Here is a 17,050-nt window from a genome sequence, read left to right as displayed (position 1 = left end):
TCCTGATAAGGCAAAATAATCCTGAGCAAAAGAACAATGCTAGAGGAATTGCTGATCCAGACTTTTAGATCTGTGAGAGAGCCACAGTGATGAAAACAATATGTCACTGGCACAAAAACGTACATTTAGTCCAACAGAATGAAACCAAAGACCCAAGCGTGAGCACACTTAACTTCAGCCATTTAATATTTAGCTGGAGAAATGAAAAAAAAAAAAAAAGATTTTGCTATTTTTGTCATCCCCCAGACAGAACAGCAAAAATCAATAAAGCAGACTACAAATGCTGACAAAATTCGTTCATTTTTGATAGTCATTGCAAACTGGTCCAGCCACTCTGGAAATGGGTGTGAACAATCCTTCCTCAAAGAGCTAAAACTACCATGTGACCCAGCTATACTATTCACTGGCAAGTACCCACAAAAACTTGCTCAACCATGTTCATTGATGCTTTATTCAAATAGCTAAGAAATTAAAACACCCTTGTTGTAAACAATTATTAATATTTACTATGGATTTATCTTCTGGTAAGGCTTGCTGTTAATCCTAAATAGCTATATACCCAAATCACCACACAGACACTGGGATGTCTTTAGTTAACCTAGAATACAATGCTGGGCAATAGTTACTCCATCCTAAACCTCCAAGCCCTCATAGTTTCCTAACATTTAGATTTCCCACATTATACTTGCTTCTTGTGAAATAGTATGTCCAGTCCATCTTCACGTAGTTCCAAGATCTCTCCTAGCTCTCCTTGCCCTTTCTCCTCCCCACTAATTTCCTGCCCTCTGGCTCCTCCCAGCTCAACATTGTGTCTAGTTGCTTTATTTTGGCCTGTTTACACAAGAGTTGAGACAGGATGCTTAGAATGAGTATCACAATGCAATATTCGAATTGAAACCAGAGAGTCAAGGGGAGAAATGAGCATTTGAATGAACAAGGGTAAGGTGTATACATTTCAAAATAACATTATACCAACATTTCCCCCTTTAAATCCAATAAAAAGCTCCTTTTCCTTCAATACAATAATAATTATGGAAACTGTTAGGTAAAATCTACATGTGCAATGTCTAGTCCGTGTGTATTTAGCAACTTAGGAGAAAGTATCTGATCATCCTATCTATCTTGACAAGTTAAAAGTTCTATTCTTAAATTAACTTTTATCCTTATTGGTATTACCTATATGAAAGGATTTCTTAACTTCTAAACAACTCAAGCTTAACTGTGGCACTATAACTATTTGATCTTCAACCCCATCAGAGACTTGAGAAGGAATAAAATTATTTATCAGAGTACATAGGAACTGCATGTTAGCAGCTTCCAAAAAATAAAAAATTAACAGAGACAGTTTGCTGCCTGAACAATCACCCATAACTCTCTGTAACATTGGAGCATTATCTTCAGCCTTCTGGCTCAGAATACTTGACAGACATATATGTGATACAGGAACTATTTAGGACTTGCTTACCCTGTCTTGGCAGAGTTCGGCAGTCGACTTGTCCTGCATTTAAGCTTGCCCATTTTAGGCAGAATTTTTCTGTCATGAAGCAAGGGTATTTTCTTTACCCGAGTAGCTTGTTTGCCACATTTGAAGCCATCTCCATATGGAGGTTCTTCAATGCTCATTATCTTCTTTCAGGTAAGCGGGGTGCTGCCAGGAAATGACTTGTCTCATTGTCAAAAAATCTTTAAAATAATAAGAACATTTTAAATGTCATATTCTGTAGGTCTCTGAAGCTTTTGAAGACTACCTATCTATATGTAATCGATCTGTCTACAAAATTAAATCTGTTAGACCTAGGATGTATACTCCTGTGATAAATTAGACTAGTGTCTGACATGACCAGGAGTTCAATAACTAGTAAATAACTTGCATTACCTAATACCTTAACCCGTTTTTAATAGATGTTTAAAAGTATTGGAATTAACCTTGACTTTCTATCAATATACTAAAGCCTATACCAATGTATTAAAAAATAGACTTATTTTTGCATCAATATACAAAATCCTATACCAGAGTTAAAATTAACCTTATTTGGGAATAACAAATAAAATCCTAAGTTGAGTAGATTCAATAATCTACCTTTTTTTTCATTCCTGTGAGATATCCCTGTATATTCCTTGTTTCACTTTGAATAAGACCATTAATAATAAACATCTCCCAATGACAATACAATTTCATAGCCATAGCAAACAACCAAAAACATACCCGACCCCCTTTAAGGAAAATTCTCATGGATTTCTTCTAGCTGACATTTTGGACATGTAGAAATCCTGTAATGGGGCCCAAAGAAAATTGGGAAAAAATGGTTAATTAAGCAAGCAATAACATTTGTGGTCTAGTCTTTGAATGTTGAGAAATTTCAGGCTTAATAAAAGTCCTCTTTGGAACAGTCTAAAATGCTGGACCAATTAAGATTAGTAGCTTTCTTCAAAGTTCTTTTGGGAGCAGGCTTTGATGAGAAACAGCAATTGAAGCAGTTGAGGCAGGAACAAGCAGAATGCTGGAACATGCAAGATGCTGGAACAGATGTGTCAATATCTCAGCATGCTGAAGAATGAATTCTTCAGGTTTGATCCAGCATCACTAGTGTCCAGTTCTTTTGTTCTGCAAACATATAATTTCTCACAAGCATTATAGAGTTCTAAAATTATAAATGTATGAGATGTGCAGGATGAAACTAAACTGTAAGCCAATTTTATCTATATAAATTAAAAGGTTAGCATAATGCATTTTGAGGATATTATAGCCAAGGATTTATTGGCCAAGTATTGTTGAAGTTTTCGCTGAAAGCATATTTTTCATGTCTCAGTCAGTTTTAGAGTTGTTCCCATGTAAAGGGATTAGCAACATAAGTTACTATTATTATTGAACATACAATCATTATCATCAAAACAAGGTTAGATAGATTAAAATATCTTTTCCGGCTCTTGTGTGCCTGTTGTATTAGGCCGAGTTGCTACCTATTTCCCTAGAGAAGCCTCCCATTAGAGAGACAAGCCGGTTGCCTTGAGCAATAGAATACACATGTTTAAAGTAAACTTTATATAAACTCCTTTTTAATTTAGAATATAAGCATACCGTAGGTATCTTGTACCTGTTTTGAGGTTTAGCCCTAGATTCTTATATATATTGTAGCTATTTGTCCTATCCCCTTGTTTATATAGAATGGGCAGTTATGCCTTTATAGCCAAACTTTATTTAAACTCCCTCTTACCTTTAGCGTTTAAGCATACCCTAGGCATCTTGTACCTGGGCTTTACATTGATAGTGCTATTTTTTGGCTTGCCCCTTATTTATACAGGATGGGAAGTTATGCCTTTATAGCCAAACTTTATATAAACTCTCTTAGCATTAGCATATAAACTCTCTTACCCTTAGTATTAAGTATATCCTAGGTATCTTGTATCTGGATTTTTACATTGGTTTTGGTTATTCTGTGGCTTGCCCTCTTTTTGATATGGGATGGACAGTTTTGTTTTTTAAACATATGAATATAGTTTTTGAGTTTTTAGTGCTAAACTAGGTTTAAGCCTCTTGTGTCTTTTTTACATAGGCATGACCAACATTTTTCCCCTGTGAAAATGTCTCACGTTTAAAAGGATAAGGCAGTTTTCAGAGCAGTGTGACATTATCTCTCTTTACATAAACCTGTTGATATAATGTTTTTTTTTTTAATGTATACACCTCACCCTTGTTCATTAAAATACTGATTTCTCCCCCACCCCACCTTCAACTCTCTGGTTTCAATCCGGATATTGCATTGTGATACTCATTCTAAGCATCCTGTCTCAACTCTTGTATAAACAGGAACAAAATAAAAGCAACTAGACACAATGTTGAGCAGGGAGGAGCCAGAGGACAGGAAAGAGGGGAGGAGCCAGAAGACAGGAGAGAAGTGGGAGGAAAAGGAGGAGAAGGGACGAGAGGAGAGCAAGGGAGCAGAGCTGGAGGAGAGATCTTGGAAGACGTGGAGCATGAACCAGACCTAAGATTTCACAAAAAGCAAGTATAATGTGGGAAATCTAAATGTTAGAAAACTGAGGGCTTGGAGGTTTAGGAGGGAGTAAATATTGCCCAGAATTGTGTTCTAGGTTAACTAAAAACCCAGTCTCTGTGTGGTGATTTGGTTATACAGCTGTTTAAGATTAACAGCAAGCTTTACTAGAAGATAAACCAATAGTAAATATTAGGAAAACATACAACATAAACCTAAAAATTATGTGAACCCCACCTTTAGATCCGTAAGGACACAACATCTATTATTAAGAAAAAAGAATTTACATGGTAACCTTAAGGAAAATTTTGTCATTTAGAATCTTAGACTATCTCTGCAAATGGCTAAACAGCAGGAGTTACCATCCTGACTTTTATTATGTAAATAAACTTGATCCAGAACTCAGAGATCTTCCTGTTTCTTTTTACTTTGTGCTGGGAATAAAGGCATGTTCCTTCACCAATTTGTTCAGATTTTTTTTTTTTCCCAAATCAGTATCATTGTAACTCAAAGCCTTTAAATGAAAATCAAAGAGACAAGAAAACTTTAAGTTTGGGATCAGTTGTGCCAATTTACGCTGTAACAAACAAAGCCCAGTTGGTTATTTTTTGTTGATGTTTCAGTGAATTGGCGGACCCTTACCAGAAAGAGCTGACAAGTATCTTGCAGCCTGAGAGCTTTGGATTTTAGCCATTATTAACCTAATTATTAGGATGAGTACTATTGTCTGTAACTTAGTATTCCAATCCTTGGCTTTTTCCCCATTTTCTCCTTGAACTTTCTTGGAGAAGGCATGGAGAAGAACCAACACCATTAAACATATTGCAACCAAATCCATGAATATGACAGCCAAAATGAAGCCAAAAGGAATTAAAACACCCTATGCCATGGCAATTTTTTTTTAATTTTAGATGCAGTTTAGACCAAACTCTATCTAGAGGTTTGTCTGCCTCCAGTTCCTTTCCTTCCTGCCATGGCTGTGGAGCTGAGCCAGTTGAGCCAGCCACAGTATAAAAGAGCCATGCTTGTTTACCCCTCAGTTAAACTGTAGCAGCAGCCAGTTTTGTTATGGAAGTCTCAGGTCTGCCCACAGGAGGCTGTCTTTTGCTCCTGGGCAGGTTTAAGAGTCTCTCCTAAAGAGACAGTAATTGACCTGGGAGTTTTTAGGTTTTAAGTTTGGGATTTATCACTGGGAGCTTATTCCCCCCACCAAATTATGATACAGTATGATTTAAAGGGTGTGGATAGTTAGATTAGTTGGGCGCCATTTGTTGTAGGCAGGATTAATATTTACTAATTGACCCATCCCGCAGGTCTGTCACCGGAGATCCTGAACGGGGGAGTGGGAATGAAAAAGGGAACAAGGGCTCAAGAAATGAAGACCAAGACAGTTTCTCTGATCAAGGTCTCCGTTTATTATTTTTAGTATATCCTTTATATAGGCAGGGCAATAGGGATGTAATTGCCTTTGGCAGGGTTACTAAGTGACTAGAAATCACAGGATGACCCACCAGAGTCACAAGTTGTGTTAATCACAATTGTTTGGAAAGTTCCTCAGAAGTGTTACTTAGGAAGCCCCTGAGGGAGAGAAGGGTTTAAAGTATTTCAGGAAGGTGATCTTATTGAAAGCCCCAGGTCAGCCAGAAATGCACTATTGTATCCAAGCAGTAGGCCATCAAGCCAGATGCCAAAATTCAGGGGGCAGCAAGGTGCCAGAAGGCTCCCAACAGGTCCCCCTTTATTTTATGTTTACAAGGCCGTAATCCCAAGGGAACCATGCCTGTCTTAGGTGGGAATCCGGGGTCTTCAACCCTTGCTAAGCCCATCATTGGATACATCAGCAGTAATTGGCTGAGCTCCTGTCTTAGGAGGCAAAAGGGGGGAACAGAAGACCACTTTGGATTCTCTTACCCATCACTGGCTAACTGGTTCAGCTCACTGGGATGATTAACATTAGGCCTATTCATAGTCTTGGCTGACCATCTCCAGCCTTTGATAGTGCACCTGGATGGACTGAAGCTTTAGGGCCTCAATCTGCTGTTTAATAAAAGCCATAATTTTGTTGAAGAGAACTGGTCCTATTAAAAGAATTATCAATAAGATAAGCAGGTGACCAAGGAAAGGAAGGAGATAGGGAAGGAGCCCGTTTAACCCATTACCTAAGGGCGATTCAGTCAACTCCCTTCATTGCCTCTCCAGGTCTTCTTGTAGCTTCTTTATTTTGCCCCTCATTATGCCCAATTTACTGGCATAGAAGCAGAATTGTTCCTGTAAAACCAAACAGATACCTCCCTTTTCTGCTGTTAGTAAATCTAATCCTCTTCTGTTTTGTAATACCATTTCTGCTAAGGAGTCTAACTGCTCCTGAATATCCTGTATGGTACTAGACAAGAGCTGGACATCATCAATCAGCTGCTGTGGAGCTTATCATATTTATGCAGTGAGACTCCCAGTCCTGCTGATCCTGTGGCCAGGGACGCAGTTAGTCCCAGTCCCACCAAGAGAGGGATGAGTTGAACAGCTCTCGTTCATCTGCCAGCCACTAGATCGAAACTCGGGACTGGCACAGACTCATCTCCAGGGATAATACTCATGTCTGGAAGGAGAGATGCCTGAATGCACGTCCCAGTCCAGCTGGCAGGCAAGAAGGTAAAGGCTTCATTGTTTCCACAAAGGAAGACTGTGTCATCATTAGGGCAGAGGGCTGTTGAAATGTCAACAACTGTTTTACAGGAAGCAAATGTAGCATCCCCAACATTCAAATCATAACTATCATTCTTAAAATGTTTATGTAGACAGGTGACATTCTGATAGAAAAGTGGTTGTACACACATGGGGGCATCAAAACACAGCCCTTGGGGGAGGTGTAGGTGGCATTAAGCGCAGGCAAAGCAAGGGGGACTGGCTGTTCCTGCCAGAGGCAAAGCCAGCAGTCCTGTGCCAGAGAAGGGTTGGAGTCATTAAGCAAGCTATGAGTGGCAAACAGAATGTCAAAAGTTTGGGGAGCAACGGGGAAATCTCGTTTACTGTCGGGGAGGGCTAAGGAGTGATAATTGAGGGAGGGATATCCCTTTCTATGAGTTACTCAATATGTTGCTTAATCTCTAATTGCCGGGCCTGATCCTGAGGCCCACCACCATCTGAGATGTGCAGGGAGTGGGGTGGGGGAACAGGGGGACATGTTCCAGCACACCAGCTTTCCTACCTGGCCATGACAGGGTGCTTGGGACAGCTTGTAATTGCCCAGGACTTGTGGCCAAACAGACAATCCCTTCGGCTATTTCCAGTGAGGTTCTGCCCAGGATGGCAGTAAAGTAGGGTTTATTGTCTTTCCCATGCATTATTGCACACTACCTTAGCAAGTACTGTGCATGGATGTCTGAAAGGAATTACTAGGGCAGGGCCTAGGGCGCCTGAGAGTCACAAATTGTGTTAATAATGATTGTTTGGAAAGTTCCTCAGAAGTGTTACTCAGGAAGCCCCTGAGGGAGAGGAGGGTTTAAGGTATTTCAGGAAGATGATCTTATTGAAAGCCCTAGGTCAGCCAGGAATGCACTATTGTATCCAAGCAGTAGGCCATCAAGCCAGATGCCAAAATTCAGGGAGCAGCAAGGTGCCAGAAGGCCCCTGACAACTAATAATTATCTTTTAGTAATGCTTGCTGTTAATCCTAAACAATTGTATACCCAAATCACCACACAGACAGTGGAATTTCTTCAGTTAACCTAGAACACAATGCTGGGCAAGAGTTACTCCATCCTAAACCTCCAAGCCCTCATAGTTTCCTAACATTTAGATTTCCCACATTATACTTGCTTTTAGTGATATCTTAGGTCCAGTCCATCTCCACATAGTTCCAAGATCTCTCCTCCAGCTCTCTGTCCTAGCGCTCCCCACCCTTTCTCCTCCCACTCATTTCCTGCCCTCTGACTCCTCCCCTCTTCCCTGTCCTCTGGCTCCTCCCAGCTCAACATTGTGTCTAGTTGCTTTATTTTGGCCTGTTTATAGAAGAGTTGAGACAGTATGCTTAGAATGAGTATCACAATGCAATACTTCTTGGGGGGGGGGAGAAATCAGCATTTGAATGAACAAGGGTAAGGTTGCAAAAGAACATTTCAAAATAACATTATACCAACACACCCTAAATATGTTTCAACCACTGAATGAATGATGAAAATGTGGTACATATGTACTATGGAATACTACTCAACTGTAAGGAAAAAATTAACTTTGCAGGTAAATTGATAGAACTATAAAAAAATTAAGTTGAGCAAAAAAATCAAGACCCAGAAAGAGAAACATTGCATATTCTCACTCATCTACAGTTCCTAGCTCTATGTCCTTAAATGTGAATATACAACCTGGAGTAATTACATAAACCAGGAAAGGAAAAAAAAAAGTGACCATTTTGGGTAGGGAGCAACAGAAAGGGAAATAGCAGGACTGTTGGGGTTGGTCCGGTGCTATGTACTTTAATGCTAATTACTGAACCCCAAGATCTGCGCCCTGCCTGGGTGAGCACATTCTCACATATGCCTGTCCTTATGTTAGTCTTGTCTAAGAAATTACTCCTGTTTGACCAATAAGAAGCTGACACCTGGGCAGGGCAAAGGTAAGGTGGGCAGAGCTAAGGGCGTAGGAGAGAGAGGATCTTGGGAAGAAGACCAACAAGAAGAGAGGAAGAAGGAGGATGCCATCATGGGTAAGGTAGAGAGACAAGCAGGTGGGCCGGGAGGAAGGACTCCAAGAATGGCATGGGTGGAGAGAGCGACCCAGGTGAAGAACAAGTGTTTGTGGAATTATGGATGGGAGGTGGCCAGCTAGGAATGGTTAAGGTGGGTGGCATAGGAGGGGGCTGGAGGATAGGAGAGAGCATAGCTGGAATGTCTACCCAGACCAAGGTCAGTGAGGCAGTTATTGCCGGAGGCCAAGAATCCCAGGCACGGAATTACGACAGATGCTGGCGCCGGAGGCTGCAGTTAGCTTTGACCACCTGGATAGATTGCTTCCTGAGACCCGGAACCACCCCCCCCACCTGATTCCCCCACCTGATTCCCCCACCTGACCAGTTTTAACAGTTAATGTTAAAACCTTGGAATGCCTCAATGACTCACAAGATAGCCTCCCACCCCCCTCCCTCCTATTTTACTTCCTTATTCTTTGAGCATAAAAGTAGAGCTTTGCCCTACAATAAACAGACTTTGACAAGGAAAACTGCTTGGTCCCGTTCTTCTCTCTCCCCTGTTTTTCTTTCAGGCATGGCCCTCTTCAAAGACCCACGAATTACCAGTCCCGCAGGCAGGTACAAGTTATAAAACCTAACATGTGTCTGTGTTTTCATCTGATTGTTAAATAATACTGCCGTAATAATTATAGGCCTAATAATAAATGATATTAGCCCAATACCATTTTATTTTCTGCATCATAGGATAGAAGAGATAAGAAGGATAAATGCAGAAGGAAGAATGTAAGATAACAGTAGGGATTCTGAAAAAGTCCTAAAGGATCGTATTATTATCTACTTTAAAATACCTACAGTACATGTAAGTCTGCAAATACATACACATACATAGTTTAAATAAAATTTCTCATCTGGGCAGACAATGCTCCTTACAAGAGCCATAGACTGTCTAACAAAAATCCCAAAACCAGCCATATGAAGCTATCTTGAGTTGCTGGTCAGGGTTTTCCAGGAGACTACCAAAACATTCTAAGATATTTCTACTCTCCTTGGTAGCCTCCCAGATACTGAGGGTAATTCCCTGTTCCTGAAGGTCTGACATACTTTAGACACAGAGAGGTTCTGAGCTGGCTCTGACCTGAAAGCCTCCTCCCTCCCTAAGGACTAACCTTCATGGTACCATAAGGTGACGTGCAAGCTTCAAAAGGATGAGAGCAACCAACAGTCCTACCCAGCTATGACATCTGCCTTTGAATCACAATGATCAGCTTGGCATGGTAACCCTGAGGGTGTAATGGTGGCACACATAACTCGGTAGTAACCAACAGCTCTCTCATTGAACTTAAGGTGCACACAACAAGAAGGAAACCTAGCTGACTAACTGCGCAGGGCTAGTGAAGTCACTGATCTTGGAGCAGAACCTACAGCTGCCACTTTTCTACACGAGCATAATTCCTAACTACATTCTAGATATCTATTCGGGTACCCCAGATCAGTGCAGTCCTTGCCCTCATCAAGGAAATTTCTCTTTCAAACAGATGGAGACTATGCCAGAAAGCCACAGCCAATCAAAACACAGAGCTGTGGAGCCCAGTCTCAACTAATACCTCCACGACAGTCCTGCACCCAAGGCGCAGGGGTCATTGCAGAAGAGGGGACAGGAAGACCGTGAGAGCCAGAGAATCAGAGAGTTCGCTGTGGACTGTGTCTCCAAAAATGTTAGAGAAACTGCACACCCATAAAGTCTCACCAACATGACTTCCTAAACAAGACCTGAATCAGGACAACATCAGTAGACATACCAACATGGAAGGGATGTGTGTGTGTGTTTGTATGTGTATATATGCATATATATCCCTTCATGTACATATGTGTGTAGACAAATATATTCTATAAATTTTGTTCCCCTAGGGAACCCTCATTAACACACTGCCCCATCTTTGGATTCCTTGTTGTCTACAATAATAAAGTTTCCTGTGGTGCAGCCAGCTGAAGGTCTGTTCTGGATGTAAGCAACCCCAATAAAACTCCCTGGTTCGCCATGTTGGACTTCGGTAGTATTCACGCTCTGATCATTGGTGAGTAGAGTGAGTAGATGTTGGTAGCTATCTCCCCAGAAATAGTGACAAAACAGTGGTAGGCGACTGACCCTCAGGAACGAACTTTACTCTCTAGCGTTGTATCTGTGTGTATATGCATTACATGGCAAAAAATATTACAGGCAGAGTTAGAGTTTCAGACCTTAGACTGTAGGATGCCCTGGGCTTGGTCACATCACATGATTCCTTAAAATAAAAAAGAAAAAAAAAAACAGAAAATTTCAGATATGAAATAATGGCAGAAGAATCAGAAAATGTTCAAAACACGATAGGGGTCCAACTATTCTATAGTCACAGTTATCACAGACACACAGGTCTTCCCCATTCAAAACAGTGACAGTCTTCTTTCTGCTAAACAACTGTCCTCCCTGTAAGACACACCCAAAAGCAAACTACTAACTTTTACCCCAGGAAATAGGAAAAGAAACAAAAAGCAAATAAAACTACATATTTTAGAGTTGGCATCCTTGATATAGTGTAATTCTTGATAATAAATGTTGCATTAAGTTTTGCTTCTTGGGGCTGGAGCTATGGCTGGGGGTTACAGGCACTGGCTGCTTTTCCAGCACCCAGGCCAATCCTCAGCAACACGCAGCAGCCTGCAATTTGGAAGTCCCATTGGAGGGATCAAGCACCCTCTTCTGGCTCCTGAGGATCCTGCAGACACATGCAGCCCAGACACACATGTAGGTAAAACACGCACACACAAAAATCACTTAAAATTATTCTTTAATTGTTTCTAAAGCCAGACAATTGTGTCTCCTGTGAAATCACCACGCTTCTCCTCCCAGACTTGGGGAGACAGCTGGAGATGTTAAGTGTTGGCTTTGACTTTGAATAAATAGGATAAATCCTTGCACCCTGTGGAGCTTCCAGACGATATAGACGGTTGTGGAACGCATCACTTCTGTGGTCCTACTGCTGTGAATACATAATGGTGGCCATCTAAGCCCTCTTCACAGTGACTTCCCAGCAAATGTGTACGTGTGTAATGCATGATCTCAAGCTGCCCTAGAAGGTAAAACACCATCACTTCGGCAACCAGCAGGCTCTCTCTGATGTTTCCTCCATTTGTTCCTCTGCGCTTCCCTCTGTGACTGCTCAGTGTCTCGGGACTTCGTCAGTTACTGTGTAGTTTTAATGCTGCTAACACATGGGATTCTCATTAGGGAGCCTCAGGGCTGTTTCTAGTGTCACAGGTCCACCATGTTCCTCCAAGCCATCAAGGTAACGGGACGGCACCCTGACGCCTGCTGGCTGAGGCTGCGCAGGTTCAGCTGACTATTTGGAACCGGTGATAAACCAAAAAAGCAGCAGGTGCCTCTCCGCACATCTGCCACGTTACGGTGTGACCACGTTGAGCCACAGGTCTCCACGCTCCGCAAAGCAATGTTCCCAGGCACCCGTGAATGCTAACTGCAGGTATTCCTTCCACGATTCACGCGAGAAGCTGAGGGCAATCTAAGTGACATGCAGAAGAGTGGACGCCGAGTGGCTCTATTTCCTCCCACACCTGGGAGGGTTTATGGTTCTAAAATGGTGTGTGTAGTTTTCTGTCCCATTGGGTCACGTTCCCATGAAACTCTAATCTCTCCTACAAATAGGGGCATGCATTAGTTTGCTCAATAAATACTGTGGTCATTGCGCTGACTGTGGAAATAAACCAAGAAAGAAGAGAGAGAAGCAGTGGTGGAGAAAGGGGAAAGGCAAAGAAAGAGAAAGTTCTGCCAGTGACACAGCAGTGCCCCAGATACAGCTGCTCCTTAGGGTACGAGAAAAAAGGCTTAAGTCCACCTGAGTCTATAGAGGGAGAAAGGAAGAAGAGAAGAGGGGGAACATGTTCTGCATATTGGGGGTACACATAAAATGAAGAGACTTGCACAGAGCTTACCTCAGCATGCAGGATTATGGCTTGAACTGCGACGTAGGTACATAAAGAATATTCCAAGCAGTGTGGGCACAGGCATAGGGACTTACAGGCTAAGCGGCAGATTAGCTTGATTATAATCTTACTAACAAGCTCCTGTGACTTTTCAGCAACTCCATTAACTCTTTGCCTCAGACACTACACTAATAATTGTTTGTGGACCAAGGAGTCAGCAACCCCATGTACACTGTAAATCTTACAAACGGATGCTGAGAGGTGAATGAGAGGCCGCTGGAGCCGTCTTCTCCACATCCCTGTTTGTCAGGGCGAAGGACAAACCGCAGAACTATCAGGCATACCGACAAGTGCACAACCTGACATCCGGCTCTTAGCCTGAAGTACTAAATACTAAACACTAAATACTAAATACTAAATAATACTAAATACTAAAAAATACTAAATACTAAATAATTGGACCCCTTTGGATAGTCATCGTGTTCTGCTTTGGCATCCGGACCTCATACCCTTTGTGTCCAATATGTTTCTTCCCATCAACACTCAAAAGTCCTCCGTGGTGGGCTAGAGAGCCTCCAAAGACGCCTGTATTGTAATCATTAGAATCTGGGAATTGTCACCTTCTGTGGCAGAAAAGGGACTCTGTAGATATGATTAAAGATCTTGAGATGAGAATGTTATCCTGATTATGCAAATAAGCGCAGAATAATGTTTGTAAGAAAGATGGGGCCCTGGAGAGATGGCTCAGTGGTTGAGAATGCTTGGTGCTCTTCCAGAGGACCTGGGTTCAATTCCTGAGACACACACGATGGCTCATAACCATCCACAACTCCACTTGCAGGGGATCCATACCCCACCCGGGCATACATGCAGCCAACACATCTGCACACACAAAGAAAAGGGTCAAAGCATGAGAAGAGAAGCAGGCTATGGAAGTGCTCCTCTCCTGGCTTTGAAGACATGCTAGCATCGCAGCAGGAGAACAACTGTCTTCTTTTTGTTTAATCGAGGGGGGTGGGAAAGGTGTCTCAACCCCAAAACACCAAAGGCTGTTTATGGCAACAGCCTCAAGGGTCAGCCAGTGGGGACCAAGCCTAGATTTTCTTTTTACCCTGCCTCACTGAATCATCTTTTGTAGATCTTGATAGAAGTTACTGAAGTTAAGAAACTGTGAAATTTGTAAAGGCAAATATAAGATTAGGAAAATGACTTTTTTTTTTTTACATCAGCATTTTTCAAATGTTTTATTTTAGCAAAGAAACTTTTATTTAATGAAATGGTTTTGGAACTTTATGATTAAAAATCATCTAAAACCTTTTATTACAGCATGTGTGCATGCGTGTGTGTGTGTGTGTGTGTGTGTGTGTGCTCACAGAAGTGTGCTCGTGTGCTGTAGTGCTCATGTGGAGAAAACAGCTTGTGGAATTGAGTTCTCTCCTTCCCATATGGGTTACAGGGATCAAAATCAGGTGAAGCCAAGGGCCTTCACCTGCTGAGCCATGTCATTGGCCCCTAATTTAAAACTTTAATTAAAATGAGATATTGATTATTCCAAGGAGATTATTGAAGTGGAGCTGATGCAATTGAAAGGAAATGAGAGAAAATAGACTCCAACAAACTCAAGTGTCTTAGAGGCCGCCAAGAGAAAAAAGAAGGAAAAATCACAATAAGAAAGAAGTATGACACTTCAATTCGGTGAGATACATATTTGATCTTAGAGAAGAAAATGACAGGGAGAGGGAGAGAGAGTCTGAGGCTGTAGATTGGGAAGATAGAGACAGACAGACAGACAGACAGAATTTCTTCTTCTCTCCCACCACCTCTGTGATTTACTGGGAGGTAAGAGCCCTTGGCACAGAGCCCACGACCCCCTGTGATTTCCAGGCCACAGGATTATCTTTTGCTCTTACAAGGTGCCTCTCCGTGGACTCCTGTAGAGTTGCAAAATGAAGGCTGACTGTCAGAGGAACTAATCATGTAAGGTTGAAATTTTCTGCCCCACTCCTTCAGCCTCCAAGAACAGGGAGGACTGAGGTGAATACCAAGAGCCAAGGAGGTAATCAGCCATGCCCTATCTAAAGAAAATGAAAAGAACATGCTTTGGAGACACTCAGAGGCTGACACACCCAGAGAAGATACGGATGCTCCCGCTCTGCATCCCTTCCCACATCCCTGCCCTGTGCATCTCTTCCATCCTAAAGAGAAAAAAACATTCCTCAATGCCTTATGGTGCCACCTGCTGCCAGAGGTGTGAACTGAGCTTTCCTGGAACTGGTGGCCTTTGAAATAGTGCGGCGATCGCCAACAAGAGCCATGGCTGATGGGCTGACCTCATGGCTCCACAGTAGCCTGCTGGGTCCCTCTGCCACATCAGTTACCTGGACACTTAAGGTTGCCTTTCTTTGCCACACTACATTCCTAGGCTGGCTCATGGGCTCTCCATCACTTTAGGGACAGGAAATAGCATCAGATAGAGTCCCCTTCATGTACTCTTCCTATACTGGCACAGGCACGGTCAAGGAGATGGGTAAGCCAGTCCCATGCCAGAGTCTAAAGCCATAGTTGTGCACAGATCTAGTCCAAGAAACTCATCTCCCTGTTGCCTGCTGAGTCTCTGTCTTTTTTCACAGTCCTGCAAGGAAGAAGGGGTGAGATTCTACTTCTTTATTTTTTTATTGCTAAAATAATTGTTGAGAATTCCTGACATGTATACTGTATCCACATTATTTTCACTCTCCTCTCCCCAGCTCCTTCTGTTTGTCTTCCTCCTCCTCTCAGATTCATGAAGCTTCTTCTTTACTTAGTATTGTTTATACACGCACACATACACACAGACATGCACATATGTGTATGTAAATACAACCTGGTAAGTCTGTTTACTGTAGCATATGTACATGACTGACCTCTTTGGAATGGATAACCTATCAGGGAGCTCACAGCTGGAGAAACTGAGTCCTGTCTCTCACACACACAAGGTGGGACCCTGTGAGAGTTTAGCTCTTGCTTAGGTGACCTATGATTTTTAACATCTCCAGGTCATATGTAGAAGGTGCTGTCTTGCAGCACATGTCTGCTTCTCTGACTTTTACCGTATCTGTTCCCCCCTTTCTACAGTGTTCCTTGAGCCTTAGGTGTAGAGGCTGCCTGGAAGATATAACACCTGAGGTTGGACACCCCACAGTCAGTTGTCCTCCGCATTTTGACTTGTGGATTTCTGCATTGGTCTCCATCTGCTGCAAAAGGAAACAGCTCTGATGAGGGGTAAGAGCCATACTTGCTGTGGACATGAAGACACATTCCTAGGATGGAGTTAGAGACCATGACTTCACAGGTTCTCTAGGGTCCATGACCTTGCCCACTATATGTAGCCAGCCAGGTTTACAGCATCAGGCATGAGTTCCCTCCGCTGAGGAGGCCGTAAGTCCAGCTAGACGGCTGCTGGTGACTCCTGACACAGAGTGTGACTGGCGTGCATTGTTGTGTCCCAGGCTCCTCTGGGGCTGCCTGTTGATGACTTTTCTCCACTGACAACTCGCAAAACACCTTTGGCTACTCTGAGAGCTAATCCTCAGGGAGGAAGCTTTCTGATCAGGTCCTCCACATCCTGTGTCCCAAGTATGTGGTGCCTTCCACAGTAGTGTCTTGCTTCCAAAGGAGAAAAATTTCTAACATACAACTAGCTCATGGCTGAAGTTCTTATGACAAAAGACAAATAACAAGAGAAAGGCATTTACACTTATTTATTTCTTTATGTAACACAGGAGCCTTCAAAGACCCCAAAGAAATTCATGTTTTTATTCTTAGGTTTGGTGAGCAGTGCGCAGTCATGGGAAATTGTGATTTGTTTGTTTATTTGGCGTTTGTTTTAAAACAGTGTTTTTCTGTGTGACCCCGGCTGTCCTGAACTCACTGTGTTGTCCAGGCAGGCCTAGACTCACAGGCTCAGAGACTGTGATGAGCCAAGGGGTGATGCTAGTGATATCAACCCCGGGAGGGGGGAGCTTAGCAAGACCTGGCTGCCCAGCTTCTTCTCTACACCCCGGTGTCCTCAGAGACAAGGATGGGCCTGTCCTCCAGTACAAGGGGGTCCTCATCCACGTTACAGTCGAGTTTCCTGCTTCAGAGAAGAGAACAGAGGCTACCAAAATCATCCCCACTCCATGGATTCCTCAAATGCCAACTTGCTGTGTTTAGAGATAATGTACTGCGGACCTCATCTCTTCGTTTCCTTCTTGTTACTTTCTCTTTCCCCTTCAAGAGTCTTAATCCATGGCTAAGTCTTACTGGTCTGTGGAATTTGAAAAAGATAGAAACAGTGCCTTATCAATTACAGGAGCTAAATTCAGATCTTTGTCATGAATATGAAAGACATCACTTTGAAAAGATCTCTACC

At 42.5% G+C, this 17,050-nt stretch overlaps 1 long non-coding RNA gene across 1 annotated transcript in view; it reads right to left on the bottom strand.

Moving 5' to 3' along the window:
* Nucleotides 1-1,478: 1,478 nt before the first annotated feature.
* The window catches only part of LOC132648627 (uncharacterized), a 51,728-nt gene continuing 36,156 nt past the window's right edge, over nt 1,479-17,050 (bottom strand). Inside the window, exons 2-3 of the long non-coding RNA XR_009587066.1 lie at nt 2,207-2,271; nt 1,479-1,683 (exon numbers count right to left, since the gene is read on the bottom strand). This is a non-coding gene — a long non-coding RNA (uncharacterized LOC132648627). The remainder of the gene's footprint in view (nt 1,684-2,206; nt 2,272-17,050) is intronic.

Source organism: Meriones unguiculatus, chromosome 17 (assembly GCF_030254825.1).
Source record: "Meriones unguiculatus strain TT.TT164.6M chromosome 17, Bangor_MerUng_6.1, whole genome shotgun sequence".
In the NCBI taxonomy this organism is placed as follows: Eukaryota; Metazoa; Chordata; class Mammalia; order Rodentia; family Muridae; genus Meriones; species Meriones unguiculatus.
This window is presented reverse-complemented; position numbering and strand designations above follow the sequence as displayed.